This window comes from Gymnoscopelus braueri, assembly GCF_963280865.1.
Source record: "Gymnoscopelus braueri genome assembly, chromosome: 15".
In the NCBI taxonomy this organism is placed as follows: Eukaryota; Metazoa; Chordata; class Actinopteri; order Myctophiformes; family Myctophidae; genus Gymnoscopelus; species Gymnoscopelus braueri.
The window spans coordinates 36179071-36193008 of NC_137620.1; the positions used below are offsets into that span (position 1 = coordinate 36179071).

Consider the following 13938-nt stretch of genomic DNA (forward strand, 5'->3'; position numbering starts at 1 on the left):
ATTCTTTTTTTTTAAGTATAAAATGATTAAATGCTAGTAATTTCTTTGTATATTTAAGTTATTTGTCATATCTGCCCTGAGCATTCTTTTATTACGAAGCCTAAAAGGCAAACAGAAATATTTTATATATTTATATATATTTTATAGTTCCAATGTGCAATGCCAAAAACACAATTAAATCGTTAATCGCAATTATTTGTATGACAATTAATCACCAACATAAATGTTTTCATTGTGACAGTCCTAGTCACTCATACACACACACACACACACACACACACACACACACACACACACACACACACACACACACACACACACACACACACACACACACACGTATAGTACAGAGTATACAGCGGAGAATAGTAAACAATACACCCCAGTAAATGAGCTACTGTAGTCATTATGTTAAAGTGCACTCTCTCTGCCTTGCAGAGTAATAAAGATGTCGTCACGTCTTTTCAGAGTGCAGAGAGAATGGAACATTCATTCTCACTTTACAATGGACTCTCAGGGTGTCCTGCTTTTTACTGAGCACGTTGGGGAATGTAACACATTATATCCACTTCAGGAAATGAGTTTCATCTCTCATCTCTCTCTCTGTGACACTGACATTATTACACTCGGTGGTGGAAAATGTTCTCAAATGTTTTTGCTTAAGTAAAAGTACCAATACTGTAATGTAGAAATACTCTGTTACAAGTAAAAGTCAGGAATTCAAAATGTACTTTAGTAAAAGTACAAAATATTGGTATCAAAATGTACTTAAAGTACAAAAGTAGAAAGTATACTCATTATGCAGATTTTTTCAAATGTATAAAAATCTTTTGAAAATAGCAGATCCACATAGATCGGCAATTTTCAAAGGGCCGAAATGTATATAGGGCTGAAGTGTTTACTGTATGCTTTGCAATAATTATAAAAATCTACAAAGTAACTAACTAAAATTAGAATATTTGTCGATGTAGTGGAGTAGAAATAAAAGTACCTTATGTTGGTACCATTATAATTAATCCTTTATTATCACTGTTATAATGCATTATAAGTGACAATAAGGCATTATAACAGTGATTAAAATGCGTTATGACAGTGAGCATAAGGCATTTTAGACGTTATAATACAGCATTATTAAATGATCATAAAGTAACAAATGGCCACTTATAATAACTTATGATCATCATTATAACAGTTATTATAATGCATTAGAACAGTGATTTAAAGGCGATACAAATGTAAAAATACCACCTTATAAAATGATCATAATGTCACAAATGTTCACTTTATAATAACTTATAATCACAGTATAACGCCTTATAAGTGATAATAAGGCATTATAAACATGATAATAAAGCCTTGAATCATAAAGTAAGAAATGACCACTTATAATAACTTATAATTGTAGTATAATGCATTATAATAATGCATTATAATGGTTATTATGACACATAACAGTGATAAGAAAGCATTATCAATTGATTATAATGGATTATAACTATGAGAATTAATTTGGGATGCATAGCAACTGTTACCAATTTGGCAGCAATTATGAAGTATTATAACACTTGATACTTATAAGTCATTATAAAAGGCCTTATAATGTGTTATAACACACCGGCGAATATGCGAATATACGCAAAATTCGGACTCGTTCCGAATAAGTAAAAGACGCCTTTTTCGCTCCGCGAAACTGATGTGGAAGCTTGCATTGACTTTATAAGGTTTTTTAAAAAAATCGCCCCGGTGTGTGAGGACCTTTATGGTTATGGTTATAAAGCATTATGAGTATTTATAAGCTCTTATAAATCTGATTATACAGGGTTATGAGCAGATTATAATGCCTTATAAGTATGTTCATGATGCGTTATACACATTATGCGTTTCACACTTAGTTACTTTTCACCTCTGGTGACACGCACGGTGGTGTGCGCTGCGCGCCACACGGGTGACTTGGCGTTATTATGACAGTGTGCAGGGAGGTTGGTGTGCCCAGGGGGACCGTTGGAACACAACAGCGAGCGCCAAGGCGTTTCCGGCCCCCTGGAGAGACCTACCGTAGCGGTGTTGCGTTTATGTGACGTCTTGTTTACTCCACACAGTGGTTCTCTAAAGTTGGGGTCCGGGGACTAATCTTCCCTTCTGGGGGTTCCTGGCCCAAATAAATATCAATTTTGGGGGTCCTTGACCTGAAAAAGTTTGAGAACTTTACTGCATGCTAAAGTACAGTACAGTACAGACACAGGCACTGTTCTAACATGTTCAAATGTTACCTTAACACTGCTGTGTGTGGGTTGCTGAATGGAGTTTCACTCACTCACTCTCACACACACACACACACACACACACACACACACACACACACACACACACACACACACACACACACACACACACACACACACACACAGAGAGACTTTTAATTGGATCATATCTGAACATACGGTAGCCGGACAGAATCACAATCACCTTTTATTGTCACATCACACGATCACAGGTGTAAAACGAGTGGGTGAAATTGACAGCTACAGGGAAGCCACACACGACACATACACACACACACATGTGTGTGTGTGTGTGTGTGTGTGTGTGTGTGTGTGTGTGTGTGTGTGTGTGTGTGTGTGTGTGTGTGTGTGCCATCATAAGGGCATACTTCCTTCCTTAGCACGGAAGTGTACTCGTGCAGTTCAGTGGGCACCACTCTGGTCACGAGTCTGCCTCCACTACATACTAAAATACAATACTGGATCATCTGCTGGGGGAGGAGAGAGAACAACACACAAACAAGAGAGAGAGAGGGGGGGAGAGAGAGAGAGAGAGAGAGAGAGAGAGAGAGAGAGAGAGAGAGAGAGAGAGAGAGAGAGAGAGAGAGAGAGAGAGAGAGAGAGAGAGAGAGAGAGAGCTTGGTGCCAGTTTGCGTTGTCAGGGAATTCCGGGGCCGTGTTGTGACGTCAGGGGAGGGGCGTGTGCGTGTGTGTGTAGGCTCCACCATGATCAGTGTGTGGGGGTGAGTGGTGGTGACTCTGTCCCTTTAAAAAGTGCACTCAGCGCAATACGATCCCTGCCTGCTTGGTGTGTGTGTGTGTGTGAAGAGAGAGAGATCGACGAGAGAGAGGATAGTAAAACAAAACAAAGAGAGGAGCAGAAGAAGCTGTAAAACACACGGAATAAACAACACAGATACAACTGGATCTCTTTTCGGATCGACAGCGGAACGAACGGATTATTTCTCTCTCAGGGCGTCAGGAAGAAAGGAAGAATTTCTTGATGTGTTTTTATTAGGAGAGTGTGTGTGTGTGTGTGTGTGTGTGTGTGTTCGGACGGGAAGCTACTAGGATTAAAAACCCTGCCTGGCTGCTATTGTTTCACACACCGGCTCCTCTCTCTCTCGGCTGCTTTGTGGGAATTATAGGATCTTTAATATACGGTGAGTTCCAGTCTGTCTTCTTGCAAAACCATGTCGCGATTCGCGTCGCCGTCCGACCAGACCCCGACAACATCGAGTCTCGTCCAGGGGACGAGACTCGATGTTGTCGGGGTCTGGTCGGACGGCGACGCGAATCGCCCTTCTTACCGGCGAGCGACGACAGTGCCGTCTGGTTGCTGATTCAAAGCTTCTTTAGTCGCTACTTGAAGAAGTTTAAACATTTTTAAACTTATTCGCGTTGCTTTGGCGACGGCGAGAGCGTCACCCCCCTCGCGCTGAGTCTGCTGATCTCTGTGTGTGTGTGTGTGTGTGTGTGTGTGTCTGTCTGTCTGTCTGTGTGTGTGGAGATAAAGAGTTCACTGTTGTTGGATTAGACTTGGATCGATGGCTCAATTGACAACGTCGAGTGAGTTATCGCGGCCATGACTTGGGATAAAACCGGTCGATTTAAAAAGGCTGCAGGGAAGGGACGCCGGGGGTTCGATTCCCCCCCCACACACACAGACACAGACACACACACACACACACACACACACTCTCTCTCTCTCTCTGCTGTGCGACCCTTGAACGTCTCCGATTGATTTGATCAAGTGGAGTCAATGGAGGGGAATTTCAATGGTTCTTTTTTTGTCATTGTCACCATAATGATAATATTGGGAATGACTGCTAACACACCAGCACGTGGGAGACTGGATCTATGTAGATCATTATTTTCTGTTCTGACACTTGACTGTGACTCCAAGAAGTGTACAAATGCAGTGGTGGGAAAAGTCCTCGCATGTGTTACTTATAAGTAAAAGTATTGGTATCAAAATGTACTTAAAGTACCAAAAGTAAAAGTACTCATTAGGCAGAATGTCCCATTTCAAGTTTTCAGAAATGTTTAAAAATCTTTAGAAAATAGCAGATCTACAGTCTATTTTCAAATGGCCGAAATGTAAATGGGGCTGAACTGGTTAATGTATGTTTTGTAATAATAATCAAAATCTACAAAGTAACTTGTAACTAAAAGTACAATATTTGCCTCTGAGATGTAGTGGAGTCAAAGTACAGAGAATTGGAAATACTCCAGTAAAGTCAAAGTACCTCAAAATTGCACCCAAGTACAGTACTTGAGAATAGTTACATAGTTACTGTACACCACTGTACAAACGTTACACCGAATGGATAGTGTAGTTGTGTAAATGGAGACTGAATATGTGACAGTGTAGCCAGTGCTACTATGTATGGCATGTCTTGTTGGCTTGTCTTGCAGCAGTGGTATTTCTTGCTGGCTCAGTGGCTCACGCACACGCGTCGTGCCAGTGGGATCATGTGTGTGTGTAGAGACAGAGAGGGAGGGGGTTGCCTATGTAAGGAGATCTCACGCCTTTGTGTGTGTGTGTGTGTGTGTGGGGGGGAGAGAGAGAGAGAGAAGGGGTCGGTCACTTGTGGGGGGTGGGCAGCCTGTCTAAGTATATGAATGGATAGCCCCTAGTCAATCCACACACACACACACACACACACACACACACACACACACACACACACACACACACACACACACACACACACACACACACACACACACACACACACACACACACACACACAAAGGGGGTCGGGATTGAAAGGAAGTCATTTGCATGGGGGAGGGGTGGTGTTTTGGTCATGCAGTGCATTGCAGTCTCTCTCTGTCACAGTGACTGGAATGAAGCAGGGAAATTCTAGCGATCAGAGACATGGCTCTGCGGTGGCTTTGGTGGCATTCTTTTTTTTTGTTGTCACCACCAGACGTCGCGATGATGCAATTCCTGTTAATAAAGTATTCCCCTACGTATCAGTGTGACGCTGTGGTGGTGCTGGTGGCTTGGGTTCCCTGGTATTTTATTGGCCGCTGTATAAAAGGAGCGAGTTGTAAAAGTGTGGAGTGTGCTGCTGGCATTTGGGGGGGGGGGGGGGCGCGGCAGGCACAGCCCAGCCCCCTTTTGTACCATCCCCCCCAAAAAAAGGGGGATGGGACAAGGGTGCCTGTCCCCAATCAGAGCGATTGACATGGATACTAGTGGTGTGTTTGTGTTGTCTTTGATCTCACCGGTTGTAAAACGTGTGGACTTGCTACATTCTCTCTCTCTGACTGCCCCCTCAGCCTCGCCCCCCCTAGCACTTCACTCTCCCTGGACCCCTTCCTGCCATCTTCTGCCTCCATTGATGCGAGAGACTGGCCAAGATATGGCTAACATGCAGACATATCTTGATCACTTGTTCTCATGTTTCTGTTACTTGTTGTTCTTCTAAATCAGTAGTTCTCACACTTTCAAGTTTTTTTTTCTGAATATGTTAAAAAAAATAGCAGATGTGCAAGCTGGCAGCGCGGCACGAAGTGACGCGCTGTGAGCTTGTATATCTGTTATTTCTGAAATAGCCAACGCAAAAAGATCTACAATTCTAAATCAGTAGTTCTCACACTTTCAAGTTTTTTTCCGAATATGTAAAAAAATAGCAGATGTGCAAGCTGGGTGAGCTTGTATATCTGCTATTTTTGAATAGCCAACGCAAAAAAAATAATCTAAAATGACACCGATGCTTTCCCAGTTTTAAAGGGTTAAACAGATGCTATGTTTATTGTTCACCCACTGGTATCCTATAGTTTAAATACATATTGTTATTTCGGTAGTATTATATATTGTTTAGACTGATGCTAGGTTGTTGGTTTACCTGGAATCCTTGAGGCACTACTCTGCATTCTATGGATGTAATTATTTGGATAAGAGCGTCTGCCATGTGTCTACTGTAATTGTAAAGCGTGGGGGACATGCTACATTGTCCCTGTCTGCCTTTCGGTGGCCATCGTTCATCAGGGTGGACCAACCAACCAACACACAGGGACGTTGTGACTGGCTCTGAAGGAGTCACTGGTCTGTTGTCGTCACACGGCCTCCCCCCTACGTCCCGTGACCGGAGTTTGTATGAATGAACAGTCACACCACCCACTAGCCAGCCACTACTACTACTGTATGTGTGTGGTGATGACGAACATTGTAGAGTTGTGTGTGTACACGCTCACACACACACACACGCACACACGGGGCATTTGGCAACTCAGACACTTGGTGTTTGACTCACAGTGGCTCACACACTGAGTAAGATTCTTGCCCAAGACACAGTAGCTCATGAAGTTGTACCAGAAGTGTGTGTGTTTGAGAGAGACGGTATTCTATTGTAACTGGCCATACATTTCTTCGTTTTCATTGTTTTATATTTCACACTCGCGTTGACGACGTACGTACACGTATGTTCCCCAATTTGACAGTCTGTTGTGTATGTTATTCAGTTGTGTCGTGTCGGTAGGGGGGCAGCTTATAGGTGAGGTGTGTGTATGTGTGTGTTTTTAGGGGAAGGGTGTGAAGGGACATAGCGGCGTGTGTGTGTGTGGGCGAGTGGCACAGGCATAAGAAATGGGTCAGTAGGCTGGTTTAAACTGCTTAGTCACATAACTCTCCTGTAAGCTTTGACAGTGTTGAAACCAAACCTGTGTGTGTGTGTGTGTGTGTGTATCGCTACCTCCTTGTGAAACTCGTCACGTTTCTGACTTTTCCTACATCAGGCAGTGTGTCTAAGAAAACAAACACACGTGTGTGTGTGTGTGTGTGTGTGTTTGGGGGGGGTGTTAGGGGAAGTGCTGGATACTAATGGTGATACCCTGGTTTCTATGACACCACACTGTTTGTTGTCTTTCCGGTAAAAGGGTGTCACTACTTCTTAAAGAGGGAGAGAGAGAGAAAGAGGTATGGGTAAACATGTGCTCCGCTATGTGACACCTCTCACCCACCAAAAACCAGAGTTGTGATGTTTTCTGATAACATGTTGTTTCAGGATTACGAACTGTAAGCACTAATGCCAGGAAAGGAGGAGAAAAACATTTATCAGAAAATGGTGTTTTGTTCCCTTCTACTTAAAAGGGGTTATGACTTTCTGTTAAATGCTTTGTTAGGCCATGTTCACACTGTCCTCCTTTTAAAAAGAATAATAATAGGAACCACTTTTTTACATAATAACCTATGAGAGATGACCATACGGGCGCCTTTAAAAGACGCTGGTCAGTGTGTTTTTTTTTTGGCGAGCGGAGCTTAATAATGTTTTATTCTTTTTAGAAATGCTGTTTTTTCTCAGTTATTGGCTCTAAATATCGGTGTCGATATGTTTTCGGTGAATTGCCCAGCCCGCGTCTCAAGATTGCTGACTCGGCCATCTGCAACAGGTTTTCAAATTGCCCCTCGCTAGCCTGGAGTCAGCTTTAAAATGAGGAAGACAGAGCTTATGGACAAGGTGGTGAAAAGTCTGTACTGCTGTCAGGATGTCGCGTTTTTAATTTTTGATCTAGTCAGCGCCTTTTCTTCATAACAGGCAGACAGTGTGAACAACACGCCCTTAGACCAGCAAGATTGATGCGTTTGTTATATGTGTGCGCGGAGACTTCTTTTTTTGTCGTTTTCAACTGTGTGTTCAAGCTACATTTGGTTTGCCATGGTGCGGGTAATTCATGTTTGACATTTTTTTTAACAAATCGATTACCACTGAAGCCCTATGTTATACTTCGTCGCACAGCATTGTCATGCGAAAATAGCCGATCTACAAGCTCACAACACGTCGCAACTGGCGTTGTGAGCATTTTAACACGTGTTGTGTGCATTCCAAAACATTTGTGAATTTTAAAAAAAACTTTTCACAGATGAAAATATCAAAATACGGATCAATTAGTTTTACGAAATAATCACTTATCGATTATTTATTATGAAAGATTGAATCGATTAGTTAAATTAACTGCACCTCTATTTCCAACTGTGTGTTCAATCTGTTCAATCTATTTGGTTTGACATGGTGCCGCGTGTGTGTTCAGAATGGAGGGCAGTGGCAGGCACCAGAGATGAGGAGGGGGGAGAGCTCCGGCAAGCCGGTGTGGAATTCCACCGTTGGGTGTGAGACCGCCAGGCTGAAGTGTAGAATCTGGTCCCGACTTGTGGGCCCGGGGTGCAGAGACCCATTTAACTACAGGCTCCACACATGTTACAAGAACTTTCACATAAACCCTAGTTCATCCCTACTCTGGGCATGTCATAATAATACAAAAAACATTATGCAAAAATGGCAGATAAAGAAGCGTGTAAATCGACTGTTTTCACTATGACGTACAAGACCAAGGTAGCAGAGTAGAAGGATTTCAGGACCGTCTCTGAGAATACCCTCAGCTGCCTGAGGTGGTGCAGGTGCAGTTGTTTCGCCTTCTTTGCCACGGTCTCTCTGTGTGCATTCTCCAAGTCAGGTCCTACAACAAACAAAGTATATAGAGTTCCTAAGTGGGTAAAGGGTTGATCCTAATGTCGCAAAACAAAGTCTGCAAAGTAGCAAAGTCTTTTATCTTTCTTGGCCAGGGGGCAATTCTCTCTGGACCAGTTAAGTTACTCTCTTGAGTGACTGGAGTTGCTCTACTAGATAAAGTGGTCCAGCATTATTCATCACAAACTCAGTATCTACCAGGTTGAGTTGCAGTATATTATAGCTCTATGTTACTGTATATTACTCTGAATCTGAGAAGGACTACCAGAGTCAATGAACTGATTGCCTTGGTTATGGTGGGCAACTATAGGTAGTCAATAGTACAATATAGAGGATATCCATCATTAAAATGCTTTGTGGGTCGACGGTGGGTGGACGTCAAAAAACTAACTATTTTATTTAAGAGGTGCTCCGTTGGCCTGGACTGCTGGCATAGCGGTCCAGGCTCCAAAGTAGCCTGACAGCGCGCCACGGGTTCGAGTCCCGATCTCGACGGCATTTGCTGTCATGTCACTCCCCATATCTCTCCCCATTTCCTGTCGGACTACTATCCTATCAAAAAATGTATCTTTAAAAAGAAATCAGGTGCACCGTAGCTCCAATCCGTGCCAAACACTGTTCAGGTGTCTGTTCAGGGGTCTGCCATGGAGAATAGTCACACCAGTGGTCACCCGTGGCCCCTGGTGTGCAATTATAAATGCATAGAGAACTGGACACACAACATGGTCAGAACCTATATAGCCTATAGCACCACAGTGGCATTAGTGAGGAGGAGAAGTGGATGTCTAAACAGGGTTCAAGGCCAACGGCAATCCAGATAGAGCTTGTGTTTGTAGGCTAGGGGTTGTTTGTGTTACGTAACAGTGTGTGTTTTCAGCACAGAGAGAGAGAGAGGGGGAGTATAAGGGGAAGGGAAAGGGAAAGTTTTTCTCTCTGACTTCAGTTCCTCTCTGTTATCTCTGGCCCAGCGCCACAGAGGATGATGCGACGGACGAACAAGGAGGCGTACGCACTACGCACGCACACGCGTGTGTAGTGACTCACACACACACACACAAAGACACACCTTTGGAAAGACTGTTACTTCCCATTCTTGTTTTTCCCTCACCACGCAGGGGTGGAAAAAGTAGAAATGAATAGCTCAAATGTAAAAAATACTCCTGTATTCAGAATTTTACTTGAGTAAAAGAATATACTTATACATCATTTTCAAACATTTTTTTGAAAATAGATCTACAAGCTCACCATGCATGTGACACGTTGTGAGCTATTTTTGAGTAGATGTACAAAATAGAGCTTAATTGGTCAATGCATCTTTTGTAATAACAGGCTAAATCTACAAAGTCACTTGACTAGTCAGTTTTCAAATAAGTACAATTTCACCTCTGAGACGTAGAGGGCTTTAGAAATATACAGTATAGAACAATGGAAATGCTCAAGTAGAGTAAAAGTAAAAAATGTACTTCAGGACAGTACTGGAGTAAATGTATTACTTCCCACCACTGCTCCCATGACTACTTTTTGACTACCCAACCACGCTGGCACAGCTACAGATAAGTCAGCCAACGAGTGTGGGAGAGAGAGAGAGAGGGAGAGAGAGACATAGAAAACCTTAGTAAAGAAGCCCAGAACATGGTTGGTATGTGGGGAGACGGTAAACAGCTCCGGTCCAAATGAGCAAGAGGTCCGTCACAACACAGGCGGACATGCGTCATAGCTATAGCTGGGTTTATCACCACTTCATTAGACCAGCTTCAATGTTATTGCTGACATTTAGTTCTTTTTGCCATAACCATAACATTTTCCTAATTGTAAGATTAACTCGCACATTTTCTTTTAACCATAAAAACAACAATTCCTCTTGTTGTGAGAACCAGGAACACTGTCCTCTCAATGTCTGTTTCTCAAGACACACACACACACACACACACACACACACACACACACACACACACACACACACACACACACACACACACACACACACACACACACACACACACACACACACCGGAATGTCAGACATCAAGCTCTCTGACTCAGATTGATTTGAGGTCAACCTGTCTGTGTAAACATGTTTATCAGCACAAACCTCTCATAAAGACTATTATATTGCCCTCTCAGTCGCTCTCTCTCTCGCCCACCTCTCTCCCCATCTCTGTCTGTCTCCCCCCCCTCTCTCTCTCTTTCTCTGTCTCTCTCTCTCTCTGTCTCTCTCGCTCTCATTATGTCTCTCTCTCTGTCTCTCTCGCTCTGATTATGTTTCTCTCTCTAGTTATTATCTCTTCATCTATCCAGGTCTCATCCCTCCTTCTCCAATGTGATAGCCATCTGCGGAGACGCAGCCGCTTCCCTAGTAACTGTTGCTAAGGGAACTGTGTGTGTGTGTGTGTGTGTGTGTGTGTGTGACTAGATTCAGAGAATTGAGGGACGCTGTTTTTCTTTTTAGATGCATTGGACACGACGCATAATATTTTGAATTTGCGAATGTTCAAGGTAATGAGAAACCAGTAAGAAGAAGGGAAAACAATTTGGGGGGTTTTGAGGGGAAAGGAAGAGTTGAAATGGAGAGTGACTGTGATCGTGGCTGGGCCAGAGAAACGCCTTCTTTTCGTGTTTTTTACGTTTGTAGATATTTATAGACGGGTTTCCTCTTCACGCATTGAGTCACACACACACACACACACACACACACACACACACACACACACACACACACACACACACACACACACACACACACACACACGTGTTTCGATTCATACTGTCAGGAAATCGAGAAATATCACTTCCTCTGTAATCTGTCTATTCGCTGAAATACTTTTTTTTTGGAATGAGAACTTAATTTCTTGACACACACACACACACACACACACACACACACACACACACACACACACACACACACACACACACACACACACACACACACACACACACACACACACACAGTCATCATTGAATCATCTGATCATCATTGACTCTTTACCAGAATATAAGAGGCAACTGAGGCTTGTTTGTTTCCAGTTTTTTGTGCTTCATCTTGGTCGGCCGCTGGGCTTGTTTTTGAGTGGCTGGGCAGACACACACACGTCGTGCCGCTCACACGCAGACCATGACAGCATGTCTGAGGTGTGTTTTCGGTAGTTAGAAGTGAAACTGCCCTTCTGTTTTTAACTTCACTCTCACATCTGCATGACTGTCACCGATTTATAGTACTAGCATGTAATATCGCTATCGGACAGAAATCTCCGTATCTCCAAAACTGTGACTTTCCAGGAAATGGGGGGGGGGGTGAGAGAACCCGTTCCAATAGATCCAATGTAGTTATTATTTAGTCACAAGCTCCTGTTAATACTTTTCATTGGTTCAAAGTCTTTCAAACATAGCAAAAGTAGCCAATCTACAAGCTGACAGCTACATTTACTATTTTTGCTACTTTTGCGCAAAACACTCTCGTATGACAAAGCGGGAGTATTAATTTACCAAAAAACAAAACAAATGTTGAAATATAGACGTTTTTGATCACGTTGGCTTTCACAAGCCGTCTCTGGATCATTCGCGACACCCATTCAATATCTGTTCCACAGGAAACCTCAGCCTCCTAACCCCCCCCCAAGGCCCCAGACAGACACTCGCACCCCTCAGGGAGGCCCACTTCCTGTGGCTCTGATGACAGCTTCCTCTCTCTCTCTGTGCACTGAGCCACTCACGCTCTGTGTGTGTGTGTGTGTGTGTGTGTGTGTGTGTGTGTGTGTGTGTGTGTGTGTGTGTGTGTGTGTGTGTGTGTGTGTGTGTGTGTGTGTGTGTGTGTGTGTGTGTGTGTGTGTGTGTGTGTGTGTGTGTGTGTGTGTGTGTGTGTGTGTGTGTGTGTGTGTGTGTGTGTGTGTGTGTGTGGGGGGCAGGCATGGCCCAGGTGTCATGGCGGTGACGTGAAGAGATGGCAGGAAAACATCAGACGCCCCTTTTTTAACTACCCAAATGCTACCGTTTCCATAGAACGAGTGACATCCCGAACACCTGTTTCTTTGCAGAGCATTCTTTTTTTTAAATTCATAGCCAAAGTAGGTTATTATGACAGTGGAAACTGCGGCGGTTACGCCAAAGGTGGCGAGCCGCAGCCGCAGACAAGTTTGTCTTTTTTTTGTTGTAAACCGGCATTCGGCTGGTGGCAGAAATACGGTTGAAATCAATATCTTTGTCTATTATAGACATGAGAGGCAAAGTAGAACAAGACAAAGCCCACACACACACACACATATCAAAGCGCTCAATACACATTCAATTTGCGGACGTTTTGATGTGTGCGGTGTCCCTTTTGTCACGCCAAAAAGGCGAGTGTCTCAATTACAGGTTTGTCTTTGTATAAGGGTCCTACATCCCCCCGCCCTCCCCCCCCAGGATGTGGCGGTACAAAGCCACCGCAGCGGAGGTCATTGCGTGTTGAATTGTTCAATCAAAGCAAAAGGCAAACTTTCTCCCCTCAGTGAGTGTGTGTTGTGTTGCGCCCCCCACACACACACACACACACACGGCCCCCCCTAGTCGGGCTGTGAATGTGAGGCAGATGTGAGAGCGGAGAACACCCTTTGAGGAGGATCCATCCATCCACCGTCATCATCACACAAACGCAGGAAACTGCGTCGGGGGAGGTCGGTCGCATCTGGTCCGAGTGTGGGATGCGTTGGGGGGGGGGGGGGGGCGGCGGGCAGGCCCGGGGTTGAACTGGGTGAAGGGAAGGGGTCAAGGAGGTGAAGCCCTTGGGTTTGTAGTCGCTCACTGAAAATAGCAAATCTTTAAGCTTGTAGATCTGCTATTTTTGGCCGCGTGACACCTGTCTCCGTGTAGATCCCAGATCAGTTGTTCTCTAGCCTGAGGCTACGAGCTCAATCCATGGTCTTGAAGGGCGGACCCAAACACAGCCGCCTGGATTTGTGCGTGGCTTCCTATTGCTTCACCAATCTATGTCCCCGCCTCCCCTCCCCTCCCCCCCTCGGCCTGTGCACGGAGCACGCTGAAGTCACCAAATTTAGAGCGACGCCCCTCTGCACTCTGATTGGTTAGGAGATAACAAGGTCCAAGACCATCGTTCTTGCATCGCTCCCCCAGGCTTTTTTTCTTTTGTAACAAAAAAAAAAGCCTGGGTTTCCGAGGCTAGTTGTTCTCAGACATGTTAAAGGGATAGTTCACCCAAAAAA

General features: G+C 44.1%; 1 protein-coding gene across 7 annotated transcripts in view; it reads left to right on the forward strand.

Annotated features, from left to right (window-relative positions):
* Positions 1 to 13938, forward strand: part of kdm6ba (lysine (K)-specific demethylase 6B, a) — a 137679-nt gene that overhangs the window by 87335 nt on the left and 36406 nt on the right. Inside the window, exon 1 of one of the 7 annotated variants that reach the window (XM_080451541.1) lies at positions 3076 to 3424. The exons of the other annotated variants lie outside the window; for them this stretch is intronic. The gene's annotated coding sequence lies outside the window, so the exon portion shown is untranslated. Of the gene's footprint in view, positions 1 to 3075; positions 3425 to 13938 lie in introns of those variants that run through there. 7 annotated transcript variants of the gene reach the window in all.